Source organism: Acipenser ruthenus, chromosome 27 (genome assembly GCF_902713425.1).
Source record: "Acipenser ruthenus chromosome 27, fAciRut3.2 maternal haplotype, whole genome shotgun sequence".
NCBI classification, from domain to species: domain Eukaryota; kingdom Metazoa; phylum Chordata; class Actinopteri; order Acipenseriformes; family Acipenseridae; genus Acipenser; species Acipenser ruthenus.
The window spans coordinates 15,646,088-15,663,586 of NC_081215.1; the positions used below are offsets into that span (position 1 = coordinate 15,646,088).

General features: G+C 37.6%; 1 protein-coding gene across 5 annotated transcripts in view; it reads left to right on the forward strand.

Annotated features, from left to right (window-relative positions):
• Positions 1–17,499, forward strand: part of LOC117432010 (ras association domain-containing protein 8-like) — a 51,940-nt gene that overhangs the window by 11,988 nt on the left and 22,453 nt on the right. Inside the window, exon 3 of one of the 5 annotated variants that reach the window (XM_034904739.2) lies at positions 1,962–2,027. The exons of 2 other annotated variants lie outside the window; for them this stretch is intronic. The gene's annotated coding sequence lies outside the window, so the exon portion shown is untranslated. Of the gene's footprint in view, positions 1–1,961; positions 2,028–3,977; positions 4,230–17,499 lie in introns of those variants that run through there. 2 more of the 5 variants (XM_034053380.3, XM_034053376.3) reach the window with 2 other exon arrangements.

Sequence of the window (17,499 nt, forward strand, 5' to 3'; positions counted from 1 at the left end):
AATATACTTTTGGTTGTAATGTTGTTTACTAAAGTTGCATGAATCTGGAATAATTTACTAGCCAACATTAAATATGTAGGTGCTTTTCAACATTCAACAGTATTACTTAGACCCTTCAAGTGAAAAGCAAGTATTTTAAATGAATTTCTTGCTGGTGTGATTAGGTCATTGTCCTTTTTTTTTAAATCAATAAACACTTAAGAGTAACCAGCAGTAACTCGTTGAACCTGTTTTCTTCCAAGAAAACAGAAAGGGACTCGGCATATGGGAGGCATTATTTAGAATTGAACTTTCAAGGAAAGGTCTCAGAGTTCAAAGAAGAACGCCCTTGATAAACAAGTCAGCTTTGTGCACTGCGAGATCCTGTCACAGGGTCCCTTGCTGTCGAAGCAGACTGGCAGCTGCTGTCCTGGGCTTTCACCTAAAGAGATTGAGGAGGTGAAAGGGTCCCTTTCCATTTGGCCTTGGTGAAGCAGTTTTAAAAGCAGATTCTTCACTTAGGATTCTCACCAAAAAAAGCATATATTTTTCTTTTCTGTGTTTGTGAAGCAATTGTACATTATACGTGATCACTATGTAACACAATTTTTGTTCCTGGGTAGTAAGTGTTATTTCCTAATTGCTTATGCCTCAAAAGTATAGAAAATGGCTATTATTCCCCACAAACTTTGCTTTTGTGACCAGGACAGTGATATTTTGAAATTTACCTATTTCCAATGAGAAAACGGGCGAATTTGTGTCTTTTCGTTCACATAAAGTCAGAAAAAAACAACATATGAATCCAAATTAACATGTATTTATACTAAAGTAATACAAAAATGACTACAAAAGATTTAGAAGTGAGTAGTTTTTCGAGATTTACAATTATACTGTAAATCACTTTCACGAATCAGCCCCCAAATGTAGTCTCCCATCATGTTCTCGTTATACTGTCCTTGGTAGCGGCGTTCAAAGTCCAGTATATCCTGGTGGAAGCTCTCGCCTTGCTCCTCCGAGTATGCTCCCATGTTCTCCTTGAATTTATCAAGATGAGCATCAAGGATATGGACTTTGAGGGACATCCTACAGCCCATTGTGCCGTAGTTCTTCACCAGAGTCTCAACCAGTTTTCGGCCTTGTGATTGCCCAGGAAGCCCCGAACCACTGCGACAAAGCTGTTCCAAGCCGCTTTCTCCTTACTAGTGAGCTTCTGGGGGAATTCATTGCACTCCTGGATCTTCTTTATCTGTGGTCCGACGAAGACACCGGCTTTGAGCTTTGCCTCAGACAGCTTAGGGAAGAAGGTACTTGAAGGCTGCCGACTCCTTATCTAGAGCTCTGACAAATTGTTTCATAAGGCCCAATTTGATGTGCAGTGGTGGCATCAGCACCTTCCGGGGGTCCACCAGTGGCTCCCACTTGACATTTTTCCTCCCCACAGAGAACTCGGTCCGCTGTGGCCAGTCCCGCCTGTGGTAGTGCGCCTTGGTGTCCCTGCTGTCCCAAAGGCAAAGATAGCAGGGAAACTTGGTAAAACCGCCTTGGAGACCCATCAGGAATGCCACCATTTTGAAGTCTCCTATGACCTTGATGCCATCTCAGAAAAATGCAGATATGTATCCACTTAGGCAGCTGGAACTAAACTGAACTGGTGGGCTTAAGGCCCCTGTATTTATACTACTATTTATATTACTGGAAAGTTCTAGAAGTTACTCCAAGTTTACTCAGCACTGAATCTATCTGGAATGTTCTGGAAAATAGGTACATTTCAAAATATCACTGTCCTGGTCACAAAAGCAAAGTTTGTGGGGAATAATAGCCATTTTCTATACTTTTGAGGCATAAGCAATTAGGAAATAACACTTACTACCCAGGAACCAAAAAAAAAAAAAAAATTTGTTACACGGTGTAATAATATCATTGAAACAAATGTCTGAAGCTACAAACATATTACGTTAACGACTGTGTCCCTTTGTCAATAGTATTATGACAAACTGAAAATCAGACGAAAAGATCAGCATAATAAAGGACTTTGGTTGTTCAGAAAGGTAGGCAAATTCTTAGTTATTACATCTTTAAGGTGCGGTTTTCAAAGCTGTACTATGTACATATAATACCATTTATATGTCTTCGGTTTTGTTAAACTTCTTAGGAGACCCAAAGCTTGTGTCACTTCTGTCTCAGAATAGTGACATTGCAGAGAACTCAAGCAATACACATAAAACACCTATAATCATCAATAATTTAGACATCTACAAGCTATTACCAAGAATAATACAGTAGGAAGTGTATTTCATCTGAGAAGATTCAGCCTTGGAAACAATAAATAATAGATTATGCCAGAACTTGTAGTGCCTTTTACCCTACGAGGTGTGTGAAGCAGTGCTGTAATGGATACTGTTGGAACCCTGCATGGAGAATAGATTATTTTGTGCAGTGGTTAAGACACTCACTTAGGAGCTTCTGTCTGTAATGCACACAGCATTACCTAGAGCTACACTTTACCCGAGGCTGATCCTGAGTATAATGACAGATTCAGACATAACTATTGGTCCAGGAAGCAGATCATTCCTGTCTGGCAAGGAACCTCCTGTGAAGTATACCGTTGTCAAACTCCAACACCCAGTACACTACATCTGCAGCGTAGTGTGCCGACCACAGCACTTAGTGATTAAACAGGTTACTAGGACCCCTAACCCATTACTAATTTGAGCTGACAGAATACTGGAAGCCAGACATACAATTCTTATTGTACGTTTGAACGGATTCCTCTTCCCACAGGTTTGAAGTTTGGAACAGCTGTAGCACCTACCCGTCTCCCATACAGGGGGAAAGACTAACTAACTTGTTTTAAAGAATACTTTTTATTGCACAAACAGTATAACTCCCCCCCCCCCCACACACATTTCAGAGCATTCCAAAAAAAACGTGAAAGAAAGCATATAAATAAATACAAATGTAACAATAACACTTTAATAAAAGATCAAACCCACACCATTAAACGTGATTAATATAACTAATACAATAAAAAAAATATAATAGGCTGCCTGATGTGTACTGGATTAGTCACCTTGTGTGACACGGACAGTGCGCCCCATTATTTTATTTTTATTACAGCACATTTAAATAAATTGTTTATTAAATTTGAGAGATAAGAATATGCATTTTTATGGGAAATCTGAATGACTGTTACCGCTACAGGTTGTATGGTAATTTTAGATTTTCAATTAGGGGACAGATTTTTTTTTGAAAGCACGTTGTTGTAAATTGTATAACTCCAATTTTCATATGAACTTCCCTTAACCAACAATAGAATCATAAATAAATAAATACTGATAGAAACACACTTACGAGACTTGAATTAGTATTTGGTAAAGAGCTTAAAAGAGCTGGTCCATAAAATAAAGACAAAAAAAACAAGTTCTTTCCAGTCGGCCTCAACCTTTGACCCTAAGGTAATCAGTATTTATTTTTTAAATTGTCTTTTCGATTGTAGGGTTGTTTCTGAGCGCTGTAAAACAGATGGCAGAAAGGAGACAGCAATGGAAAAAGTTACTTCAGAAGCAGAACCTGTAAATTCAGTTTCCCCTCACCAAAAAATAGGCAATGGCTTTCTAAACAATGCACCATGGCAACAACAAACGCACAGCTGATGGCCCTTGAAAGCTATTTGCAAACAGAGGACATCAGAGATAAGACGATGACCTCACTAGTAGTCAGGAAGTGCTCATTATTTGTCAGTTTCACGTGTGAGTTCCCAGGTCTAGATACCTTACATGTGTCTTCAGATAAGAATCACAGATGTTTTAAGAAAGTAGACATGGACGGACAGACAGACAGACTTTGTCATTTGGACAGGCAGAAGAAAGGAATTTGTCAGTGTACGATTTCAGATTCCATTTAAGCTTGCTAAGCTACCTGAAAGGGGAGGGGAGGAGCAATGTTAGCTCAGCAGGGCGGGGCTGAGTCAGAGAGTCGGTGAGAGATCACACTGCAGTCATGTTTAGTCAGGCTGCTGTCAGCCAGAGTGAAACAACCCACGACTTAAAACACTCCTGTCAAAACTGCTGTCAGAGCATAACAGCAGGAAGCTGCTTCCTTTGTATACTGTGGCTCACTTTCTTTGGCAGCTGACCATATTTGAGTTTTGACTGGATAATTTATTTGTATTTAGTTATTATTCATTATTTTCCGTGGGACAAGGACGGTTTGGGAGCAGAAGAACGACTTTGGAATTTCTGAGCAGGCAAGTGAGTTTTTATTCCAGAGCTTCTTGAATTCACCTGATCACATATCCGTAAACCCATGTCTGCTAAATCAACCTGCTAGCCGCTAGAGTTTCAGGGCTTTAAACTGTGGCACTCAGAAGCATACAGTTCAGTAACTGGCACCAGAATGATTCAGTAGTTACTTATTAGTTCAATTATCACAGCGTTTCCTTTTATACCAGTCAAATTGTATTTGTTTTCAGCTTTGGATGTGTTTTTACACAATATGAAACCATGGATAATTAAGGGTGGCTGTCTTAATCATTTTTGGTGCTACTGTACATTATGTAATCATATACAGTTTAAAATCAGTAGAAATGTGGTCAAAGTAATATGCTTAGGAAGTTTAGTTCTTGTCTGAAGCTGTCATGAAGGCAGAAGTGACTCAAGGCTTGTGATGATCTGAAGGGTTATGCTGAATTTACAAGAAAAACAAACAGGTACCTGTACAAACACATACTGAACATGCTGTTTTCTAATACCAAATCTGAATGTCTACATGAGTAACACTTGAGTTTACAGTGTGTTCAAGGTTGAAACCGTAGTTTGTACTTTTGGAATTTGTAATCATGATAATAAATGTTTTCGCAATTTTCACATGCTTTTGCCAACCAAAGAAAGTATTGTGTGTAATCCATGTGTAAAGTGTCTACTATTGTCACCAGACACAAGTTCACCTGTGAAAGTAGGACATTTAATCTTATTATACATTACTACCTCTTATGAACTCTTGTTAATCTTGTATCGTAGTATAGAATACTATTACAGTACATAACACAAAGAGATTCTCTAAAATGTGTATAAGGGTGCTTGTTAAATTTTGAAATGTTCACGTTAAGTTAAAGAAACTTCTGAGCCAAATGTTTTCAGCTGATTAGCACTAATCTTGCACTACCTTACCTAATATAACAGTAATGCGAATTGTGGTCTGTGACAATTTTTTTTTTTGACAATACATAAAAATGCTGTTTACCAGTCTGTTGTGTTGCGTTGAGTTATATTTGTTTTACTTCAACAGTGATTTGCCATTTTCAGTGCAGTTATCTTTCTTCTCTGTACTGAGCCTCAGTTTTGAAAGTGCTTGCATACACATGTTTTTGAAAAAAATGTCTCGTTTGATTACTTGTGAAACAGTTGTTCTGTAATTATGGTGATCAGCTTGAACAGCTTCCAGGGTACAGTGAGGGCTTGTGATTCCATCCCCAGTCCAGTTCTCACTTTTGTAAGAAGGAAGTATTGCTTCTTTTAAAATACAGCTACAAAAAGAGTTCATGTTTGTTCTCTCCATATAAAGGCATTTCCCTCCCCTTTAACATCAAACAGATTAAGTGCCGATGTTGAGGGATTTACGCTCCTTTCCCTTCACCTAGCATATCTTTTTAATTATTTGGAGTTTGTGCTGTGGGTTTCCAGTCTTGTTTTCCAATGTCTTTTGGCAGACCAGTGTGTTTTACAGGTTTTGTAGTAATCCTCACAGGAAACACCTTCCCTGAAATGCCAATAACAGTAATTGTAAGCTAGATAAAAGTTAGTGGCTTATATAGGGTTATTTTGACATTGTGTGGTGCATTTTGAGCGAATAAGCAAACAGGATATAAAGATGTTTTAAGCATAGCTTCAAATTCAGCAGATAAAGCCCAAAATGTTATTGAAACTGTTCATGCTAACTTTACAGTGTTGCCAATACAATACCATAAATTCCACCTGCAAGTTCCATAACTCAGGAAAACATGTTAACAAAATATATGGGGCCTTTTTAAAGTAGCTGGATTGAGGAAAAGCCTTTCAGATGTATTTAAATGTCTTGCCTGCTCGAAACTGGCATGGCCAACACAGCAATCCCTCAAGATATTTCTTCAAGGGTGTATGGTTGTTTTTCCTGTTTGCTATGGCCTACAGTGCCTTGCGAAAGTATTCGGCCCCCTTGAACTTTGAGACCTTTTGCCACATTTCAGGCTTCAAACATAAAGATATGAAACTGTAATTTTTTGTGAAGAATCAACAACAAGTGGGACACAATCATGAAGTGGAACGAAATTTATTGGATATTTCAAACTTTTTTAACAAAAAACTGAAAAATTGGGCGTGCAAAATTATTCAGCCCCCTTAAGTTAATACTTTGTAGCGCCACCTTTTGCTGCGATTACAGCTGTAAGTCGCTTGGGGTATGTCTATCAGTTTTGCACATCGAGAGACTGAAATTTTTGCCCATTCCTCCTTGCAAAACAGCTCGAGCTCAGTGAGGTTGGATGGAGAGCATTTGTGAACAGCAGTTTTCAGTTCTTTCCACAGATTCTCGATTGGATTCAGGTCTGGACTTTGACTTGGCCATTCTAACACCTGGATATGTTTATTTGTGAACCATTCCATTGTAGATTTTGCTTTATGTTTTGGATCATTGTCTTGTTGGAAGACAAATCTCCGTCCCAGTCTCAGGTCTTTTACAGACTCCATCAGGTTTTCTTCCAGAATGGTCCTGTATTTGGCTCCATCCATCTTCCCATCAATTTTAACCATCTTCCTTGTCCCTGCTGAAGAAAAGCAGGCCCAAACCATGATGCTGCCACCACCATGTTTGACAGTGGGGATGGTGTGTTCAGGGTGATGAGCTGTGTTGCTTTTACGCCAAACATAACGTTTTGCATTGTTGCCAAAAAGTTCGATTTTGGTTTCATCTGACCAGAGCACCTTCTTCCACATGTTTGGTGTGTCTCCCAGGTGGCTTGTGGCAAACTGTAAACGACACTTTTTATGGATATCTTTAAGAAATGGCTTTCTTCTTGCCACTCTTCCATAAAGGCCAGATTTGTGCAGTATACGACTGATTGTTGTCCTATGGACAGAGTCTCCCACCTCAGCTGTAGATCTCTGCAGTTTATCCAGAGTGATCATGGGCCTCTTGGCTGCATCTCTGATCAGTCTTCTCCTTGTATGAGCTGAAAGTTTAGAGGGACGGCCAGGTCTTGGTAGATTTGCAGTGGTCTGATACTCCTTCCATTTCAATATTATCGCTTGCACAGTGCTCCTTGGGATGTTTAAAGCTTGGGAAATCTTTTTGTATCCAAATCTGGCTTTAAACTTCTCCACAACAGTATCTCGGACCTGCCTGGTGTGTTCCTTGTTCTTCATGATGCTCTCTGCGCTTTAAACGGACCTCTGAGACTATCACAGTGCAGGTGCATTTATACGGAGACTTGATTACACACAGGTGGATTCTATTTATCATCATTAGTCATTTAGGTCAACATTGGATCATTCAGAGATCCTCACTGAACTTCTGGAGAGAGTTTGCTGCACTGAAAGTAAAGGGGCTGAATAATTTTGCACGCCCAATTTTTCAGTTTTTTATTTGTTAAAAAAGTTTGAAATATCCAATAAATTTCGTTCCACTTCATGATTGTGTCCCACTTGTTGTTGATTCTTCACAAAAAATTACAGTTTCATATCTTTATGTTTGAAGCCTGAAATGTGGCAAAAGGTCGCAAAGTTCAAGGGGGCCGAATACTTTCGCAAGGCACTGTACCTGTCACTAAGGAAAGTTTTCTCTAGGTGTAGTGAGACACTCCTAAGTGCTTACAGTCTACACTGTTTGTTGTTTGTCTGAAGCTGGGGAACTGTATAGGATGTTTACTCAGACTGTATCACAGAATAATATGCTTAACATAGTGTTGGTTTAAATAACCTGCTTTAATACAACACACTAATAAGAACAAAGAAAATCATGGTTCTGATTGTCTTATAATGGCTTGACTAAGGAATGATCTCTCTCAACACCTGTCTGTGGTTTCGTTTTGGAAAATCTGTCACCTTTCTCTTGCTGTTTTAAAATTCAAAATCACTTTGGCTGATTCTTGACCCCAAGTGAAAGTTTACAGTTACATTTTCACTATAGGGCCTTATTCACAAAACTTGAAGGACTGTTTTCATTTTTTTTGTAATGTTTTTTTTTTATTTTTATTTAAGTTAATACATCGTGGTGTGTGGTCTGTCTTACAGGTCCCTGAATCTGAGTGAAATTTCTTCTCTTATGACAAGAGACGGCCTACATGCGATGCGTACTGACACTTTTGATAAATCACAAAAACACAATTGTGCTCAGGAACTACTACTGAACATAACAAAGAGTATTTGTTTCATACACAGGACGTTCTGTGCACGAGATAACATTAGTACACAAGATAAGATGTTCTGGGATTTTGACCAATCCTTACCAGTGATTGATTTCTCCTATTTGAGTTATTATAGCGTTAATAAACATTATCTTTTGTTAAACAGCTCTTTGAGAACTGAGGATTACTTCTGTGCCATGCTTTACAATCACATGTATAATCATTAGTAGTTTGCAAATGCTTTATATAAAGTGTTCATGTCATAAATACTTATGTTTTGTAGGCAACATATTTGTAAAGGACACGTGTAGTAAATATTGCTGTTAAAGTTTCAGCAAAGGTGCCTTTTTCAACTGACATTTGTCTTCTTGGCTTAAACTGTAGTATTATAGAATTGTGAATTGAGTGAACTCATGTACAAGATACAAATGAGTATCTTCTAACCCCTCCTAAAGAGGCACCTTGTGGGGCTGTATGAGGTTGTAGGAGTTATAGGCTATATTACAGTTTCGATTGTGTTTCTTGTAAACTACCTAACTTTACAATATTACCTAAAACATTTGGCCTGTATTAAATAATTATTCTAATAAATAATTAAATTCAAGTTACACATAATTTGAAGGAACAATGTACAAAAAGTTAAATGACTCATTGTTTAAATTAAACTAATTGGTGTGAATTTAACTGTCTCTAGCTACATTTATTAGGCAGGTAATGGCGATAATACAAATATCGAAACAGCAGCAAAACATACAATAGTACCCCTACTGCTTTAATTGAACTAAAATATACTGTCTGTATACTATGGCTGTTAAAACTTTGGATCTGTCTATATAATTGTTGGTGCTACTGTATGTCTAAATGATTCTGAAGTCTCCAGCAGTTTCTATCCACTAAATAGCTTCCAATCTTCCTTCTGTTAGTACCAGGGCAGCTGTGTTTCAGACACACTGTGGCGGCCTGTTCCACTGGTACTTCCTCTCTTTAGACACACATTCGCTCCAGTCCTATGATTGAAGAAATTAGAGATGCACGTTGGGGACTTTTGCTTTGATATTCACAATTCCAGGCCAGTGACTGTGAAATCCAGCTCACATCAGTTATTGGCGAGTTAACCTAAGCACCGTAATGTGTCAATAGACGTCACAGTTCTGGGAAAAAGTCTAGAAAAGACTGTGATTAACAACTTGTGACCTTTTCTGTTTTTTGAGGTTGAAGGAGTGCATTCCTTCTGAAGTGTAAACTTGCAATGATGAGAGCAAAGTGAGCGCTTTAAGAACATGCTATTTCCATAATACATATAAATTGGACATACTTTGCACATGGATGATTTTACACTCTATTAAGTATTCTAAAAGTCTAAATAAAACATAGAATCTATGTTTGTTTGCAAACTATTTCTGAAGGGCATCACAGTAAATACTGTGGTTTTAAACTTTTTGACATCAGTGCCCTTTTCAGTGTCTAATGAAAAAAACACCTTTTTTTGGATTTTGTGATTAAAGGCTGATTAAAAAATAAGTGAATGGAATCGATTCTGCCTTAGTCATGTATTTTTAAATTCCATTTAATTTGCGACTGATCATTCATTTTACAGTATAAGCTTAAAGAGTAAGTAGCAGGGTTCCGAAAAATATAGCGTTACACATCCCCTGTCATTTCTGTTTTCATTATTAACATCATGACAACTTTTTACACTTATAAATTTAAAATCTGTTTCAAAGCTCTTTTCAAAATGTCTGCTCTAGTGCACTGATAGTGTAAGGATTATTGCCCACATTGTCAAACTGGTAACACGGCAATAACAATCCATGATGTGGTACGGAACAGAAAAGCCAGAGCACTCGTTGTTATCTTTTTTTTTATTTAATCACTTTTTCTGCAGTGATTTAGAGGGCAGATCTCAAACCCCAGTGCACTAGAGCAGACATTTTAAAAATAGTTTTGAAACAGATTTTAAAGTTATAAGTGTAAAAAGTTGTCAGGATGTTAACAATGAAAAGAAAAATTACAGGTATGTTATTTAAACAGTTGTAGCAACACGTGGGGACATATAACAATTTATTTTGTTACCTACTTTATTGCAGAAGGCTATTTCAGAGAGGGTACAGTACTTTCTTTTTTTTTAAACTGAACCTAACAATACTCAATATTGTAACAGTTTACTGGTCTGTTTTCATATCAAGCAATTCTGAGTTTTCTGCTTTGGGCATCACATTGAAAACAGCTTTAAAAAACATGCCAGATGTACTTTGATGTTTCAAGCAGAATGAATGAACTCAGATAAGGTCAATATCCCCGTCCGTGTCCATGTTACTGTCGGCTTTGTTTGTTGATGAAACACGCAGATGGTAACGTGCACACAAGCACGCCCATGTATATACATACACAGTTATGTACAGGAGCCCTTTAAGTGATGTCATGCGTGAAGCAACACATGGTGAGTCAGAGGTTGCAGGAGACGTGTTGTAAAATACAAAAAAGGTCAATAATCCTGTGTCATCCTAAAGCATTATAAAAGCATTATCTAACATTTAAACACAGCCGTGGTTAACACCTTGTCAAACTATTTATTTCTGACATGTGTTTTTTGGTATAAACAGGTGAAATAGTTATATAATGTACTAATTCTCTTTTGAAGATAAGGGCTGTGTCTTTAATTTGTACTATTTTCCTATATTTGCATATGCCCCGATAATGCAAACAAGCCACAGTGTAGTCTGTCAGTCTAGCTAGTTCCACGTTGTAATACAGCACAGTGTGTGTGTGGTTATGGAGACTAACTTTACAGAAATAAGTTGCTGATTCTATTGATGTAGACTGCATGACAAAGTTAACCCAAGCAAATACAGTACTTTAAACTCTGAATATAAACCAGGGTCAGAGGGCAAAGTTGGACATTCGGTAGACAGGAGGGAAGATACATATTTTTACATATGGAGTGGTGAGGGTATGGAATTGGTTACCTGGTTGTTGATGCTGAATCTGTTATCCTTAGACCCAACTTGACAACATTTTGTGATCAGCCAGACACTAGGAACTGGACAAGCTTTGATCATTCTTATGTTCCTATTTTATGAGTGACATAAATATTGAGAATCATCTACTACATTTTACAATACAATTTTTGTTTTCCTTGATGTATGGATGTTTGCTAAAAATATGTTACCTCTCTGATACACCCAAGGTAAATAGTAAGATCAATGTAAAATAGGGCGTTTCGCACTAAAACCTGCCCTAAATGACTCCTGTGTTTAAAAAAGCTTTTACTGTACATTAGGTGAACTAAAGGACAAACATGCAGGGTTCAATTTATTGTAAAAATAATAATAATAATAATAATTTCCTGGGTGGCAACTTTCTTCCATTTGTTACTGTGTGGACCACTTCAGCAGAAACCAGAGTTCGTCGACTGGTTTGTTTGCATTCCATTACCGTGGTTTCAACTACAGACACACACTGTCACTGTGTCACTGAACAGTTACAACATTATGTCATAGGTTACTCATCTGAATGCTTCACCATAACCCAGAATTAGCTTCTTTCTTATAATTTTACCTCAGATAGATATTAACTTGACATATTTATTGTAGATAGGATGTTTTTACAGAAACATGACAGAGCTGTGTGCTTCTTTTTATGTGTGTATTACTACAGCCCCACAAGTATTAGATGAGTATTGAGAAGCACAGTGGACTATCCAGCACAAACAATATTTGACTTACCGAGTATGTTGTTTAGAGGCATTTACGAATCAGGTTGTATTTAAAACAGTTGTAAATTTCCTTTGTACAGTTTTTTTTCAATATTTATTTAGGTTTTTCAGTTATTTTGTTGAAATGTTTGTCTGTCTAATCTGAATACTGGTACTGTATTGATTTCAATATATATATATATATATATATATATATGTATATACACTGCTGTGCAAACGTCTTAAACATGTTGCATTTTTCTACTCTGGTGCATTATGAGCATCAGCAATTTACTCAAAGTCTCCACTAGTATTTTCTACTATTATAACAACCTTGACTTGCATAAAGAAGGAAAAACATTGAGTGAAATAGCTCGCATCACTCGATTTTCAAGGTGTGGTATCTGAAGCATAATCAACAAGTACAGAGAAACATCATCAGTAATTGACAAACCCAGGACTGGAAGACCCAAAAAGCTGTCTAACAAGGATGAGCAATACTTGAAGATAATATCCTTAAGGAATAGAAAGAAGACAAGCATTGAATTGACAACAGAACTGACAGAAGGCACAGGTGTCGTTGTCCAGCAATCAGTAGAAAAATGCAACATGTCTAAGACGTTTGCACAACAGTGTATATACGAGTAAACTGGCTTGAATATCTTTGCTGTGTTCATTATTGTGTGCACTAGAACAATGAGTGCTGTTACTGCTGGGCTGATAACAGCTGCTCAGCAGGTGACGGGGTCAGTAAACCAACCATGACGTTCATGTACTGTTCAGAGTAAAAACACTAGAAAGCGTTTACTTCAGTCTTCAATTAACTTAAAAGCCTTCAAACAGAGCCCTGTATTTTATCCTGTGCTCCCAGACTAGACCGACGATATCAACAGATCTATACAGTCTAAAATGAACTGTACAGAGGGTTACAATTAAAACCGGGTAATGATACATGTGAGTACTCTGTTGAAACACACGTATGTTAAGAGTTACTGGATCATGTCAGGTGTTGCAGTGTTCACCGTGGCTCGTCTGTTTGTGTCTGGATGCTCTTTTGTGCAGTAGGCCTGGGTTGGTGCCAAGCCCAGGAGGGAACAGATAATGTGACCTAATTGTGTCTTCCAGCTGGGAGATGCAAATTGGGAAAACACCTTGATAATTCACGTCATGCTGTTTCTTTTTTAGATTTAAATAGGTGTCAGGTTAGGTCATAGCTGAAGCCAATATTGTTTCACAGCAGAGGAACAAAGGATCTTCGATGAAATGGAATACAGTAAAATAAAGTGCTGTGCTGTACAGTATAGTAGTGGGCCTCATGTACAGCCTGACAACATGTCTAGTTTCCTATATTTCCCTGTCGATATTTTTCTTATTAACATTTTTTCAAAGAGTATTTAAAGAAAATGAGACCACACAAACGATAATATGAAAGTTCACAAAGGAGTTTTGAGTCAGTTTTAATTTGTAAATCTTATGTTTTTGATTCTATATTTCTTGATTTGTTTATGATTATTAAAATGATACCTAATTATTTAAACATATACAAGTTCAATACAAAGTCACATACAAACAGGGCTTGATGTTGCAGAAGGTTAATTCACTAAATCAGACAGGGTTCAGTGAAATGGGTTTGGTGCTCCTGGACTAGTCCCCAGTGGACTGTAATTCACTGCACATTGGTCTCATTTGACACTGCTTGAGAGAGGCCCAGGATTGAATCTCATGCTGCTTGCCAGCACTGTGCCTGCATGCTTTGTTTTGTAAGAGCCAAAACCTTTGTGATTTTAAAATGTGATAATTCAGGGCTATCAAAATCAGCTTCTTAGAACTAGCAAACATTGCTGCTGCCAAAAAGATGAATCTGAACTCCTGGTTTGCCTTTGGTCTTACTGTACCTCGGTTATAGTTTTTATAAGCCAACCAAAGATTAATAAACCAGGTTCTGCAACGATAACAGCCTGGACTAACGACTTTTAGTAAAAAACGTTTGTCATTGAATTTACAAAGTTTATTCTAGTATTTTAAAATGTACCACTATTGAGAGTTTAGTTGGATGCCATGCTGATGTAATGTAACTTACATTTTTGTTAAGCTTAACTTGGGGTGTATTTGTTTATATATTAGATTTTGTTATTTTCTTTATTATTTTACTTAGTTCATAGTTAGATGTGTTGGTTTTTGAAAATGATTGCAGAGCAGTAGGATTTGAAGGCTCTGGGTGGATATTGGGGTCTGTTAAGAAGTGCTGGTGAAACATTCCAGTTGTTAGACTTGGGGTTTGAAGAAACACAGCTACGGCATAGATAGTGAGAGTAGAGGGCTGTCTATCAGAAACTGATGACTAAGACTGTTCACTCATGAAAAGGCAGCGTGGGATATGAGTGTTGGGAGAGACAAAACATTATCCCTTATTGCTGTTGCCTGGTAATGGCTATTTGCAACGTAACTCAACCTGCAGTCATCGGTACTAATGGCCACACAAAGCAGGCCACAGAGCTTTTACGTAGCTTGCAGCTGTTTTTGTTGTATGGTACCTGTTGGCTAAGATCTCAGCTCTTATAAGGGTTTATTACAATACATTTGCCTGGTAATTTGCAGTTTTCCAATAATTATAATATGTATTTATCATAGTTTACCATGTTTTTAATATGTTTACCTGTGCTTTACAGTGTGTTCACTGGGTTTTATTACACTTCGCTATGCTTTTATTGTATTTTTATATGGGATAGAGATCTTTTAAAATCATTCTACAGTACTAATGAGCACATGAATCAATTGTATACTAATTAAAATATTGAAAGTAGCTTTTTCTTTGTAACCAAACTTATATTAGTTAAATGCAGGGAATGGGCTACAACTGCAATATAATACACACTTGTATGTAAAAGAGATGGCCCCACATGGGACTGATTAATTTGTTATGCAAAATGGGATCCATAAGTTTATTCAGCAGTAAGCTGTATATCCCTGTTCCAACACAGTTTAAATTACGATGGGCAAAACAACACAGTAAAACCTACTCCAGCCCCTCTACAAACCAGCATACTATTTAATTCAACATCATTCATGGGTCCCAACCAAATCCTTATTGAAATGAATGGCGTGATAACCCCTACAATACAGAACCTGTCTATTCTGGAAGCCGGCATGATTTGTAAGTCTTGTTTAAAACCAATGTGAATTCGACTGTCCAGTTTAGCACTAAGTCATGTGATTTTTTCTTTTCCAAGTTTGTTGCATAAATACGCACATGTGCTGTGGATATAGTACTGTACATCTACAGTAAAATCCTTGTTTACATAATTAGGAAATTGACAGTAATACAACCCTTTACATTACAAAGCTCAAATAAAACTTTGTTACTCACTGACTTGTTTAATTGGTACTGTGATACAGTATATGATGGCTTTCAGGTTGCAATATTTTAGTTAAGTGGTTATTGTCAAGACAGGGTGCCCCACTCTCTATGACCTTGAAAACATAATTTTTGTTATAGACATTGTGATGATCATTGCGATTATTTGCTTCATTTCAAGCAGCTGCGTTTTTCCCCCATTAAATCTTACACCACATGTTTACGCTGCCTTTTCCATTGTAATGTTTCCAACCACATCTACTGCGTGGAACATAAAAACACAATAAGGAACACCTGCCATATCATAGTTAACAGGGTGTGTAGGGCTTCTATGGGAATCTGGGAGTCCACAAGGTATCTAGGAAGGTTACATTGCCATTCTGAATCTGAACTCAGGGAAGAGTAACCCAGCTGCCCTGCTGGACAGGCACTTTATTAAGCATACCGCAGCTGATCTGTGGTCAAAACAGAGGGTTCATTGTTAGTGTCAAAAGCCAGTTTAACCTGTGGTATCATCCTGAGCTGCCTCAGACTGAAGGTATATAATTACAAGTCCCAGTAGAGCAGCTGTTGAATAGCAGGTGTATAATTACAGTCAGTCATTGGGTAGCATCTGTTACTGAGTGTACTTATTGCAGCAGGAAATCTTTACCTGTCGTGCTGGGCAAGTTAAACATTGTCTTCATCAAGACAGGCCTGGCCTTCATCCTCCAGAGGCCGGTAGCTTGCTGACATCCACTCTCAAGTTCCTGGGTGTAAAAGAGGAAGTTGGCTTGGTCGTGGGATTGGAGGATGCCCACTGAACCTTCAGTTCACTGTGTGGGGAATTGCTGCGGTGATGGGAAAAATGATTGGACATTTCAAATTGGGGAGAAAATCGGAGGTAAAATAATTGGGCACATAAAACAAAACAAAAGACATCCAAATGTGCAGTGGGACCCAGAATGGTATCTATTTACTTTTCATGCAGAATGACTTTGTGGCATATTTGTTCTTCATATTACCTTCAGACATTGAATGTCATAGCATATTTCTTGGTGGGCACCATTGCAGAAATGCTTTTAACAGTGCTTAAGGGCTTTTAAACACATACTTTAATAAACAACGGTAACTGAACTAGTGTCAGTTGAATCTGTCTGTCTGCAGTTATACTACTCAGCTGGTCGGTTATAAATATTCCCTTGGTAACGTTGCTATGTGATTATTCTGTATATTTATAGCTATACAGTATGTCATCACTGTCAGCAACCAGACAGCGTGGAAAAGCAATAAAAAAGACAAACAGAATGCATGGATATATAGCCAAAAGTGTAGAGTACAAATCAAAGCAGGTTATGATGAGGCTGTACAGTGCACTGGCGAGACTGCACTTAGAGTACTGTGGGCTGAATGGCCTCCTCTCGTTCATAAATGTTCTTATGTAAATATCATCTGCTGGTTATACAGAAGTCTATTGATAATGTTTTTTAACCCGACTCTAATAAAACTAGATATTAAACCTGTGGGTAACTGTCTGGATAATTCTTGGGGCCACAGCTTGGTGCTCTGGACAAGTTTTAATAAAGCCGGGTTGGCAGCTGTACAGAGTGCAGTAACCTGTTCCTTTTAAAATTCACTTTGATCGTTTCTATGTGCATGGATGATTTAATATCCGCAGTACCTTACATCAATCATTAAACAGATATGCTGTCTTCAGTAACTTAATCTTGAGAGCTTAAATCTAAATCTTGGCTTACTTAGGATAGAGGCTTATGAAAAGAATGGATAGAAAGAAGGTGCTTTTATCTATTACTTGGTGTCGGTTTTCTACCTATACAGAGAGAGTTTTTGATCCCTGATTTCATGGAGGTAAGTAATAATTTCAGGGGTTTTCTTTGTGCTGTTTGGGCTGCATTCATAACACATTACCAGTTACAGTAAATACTATAGTCTTATGCAGTGCTAATGCTATTTGAATATACAGCAAAGGCATTATCTGAAACGTCGCAGATAGACTATAAATCATTGTATAAGAGATACAAAAAGCAGGGTTAGTGATTCACCACAAGCTTTCATTGCTTTCATAACACAAAACAATACAAGTCTTTGGAAACT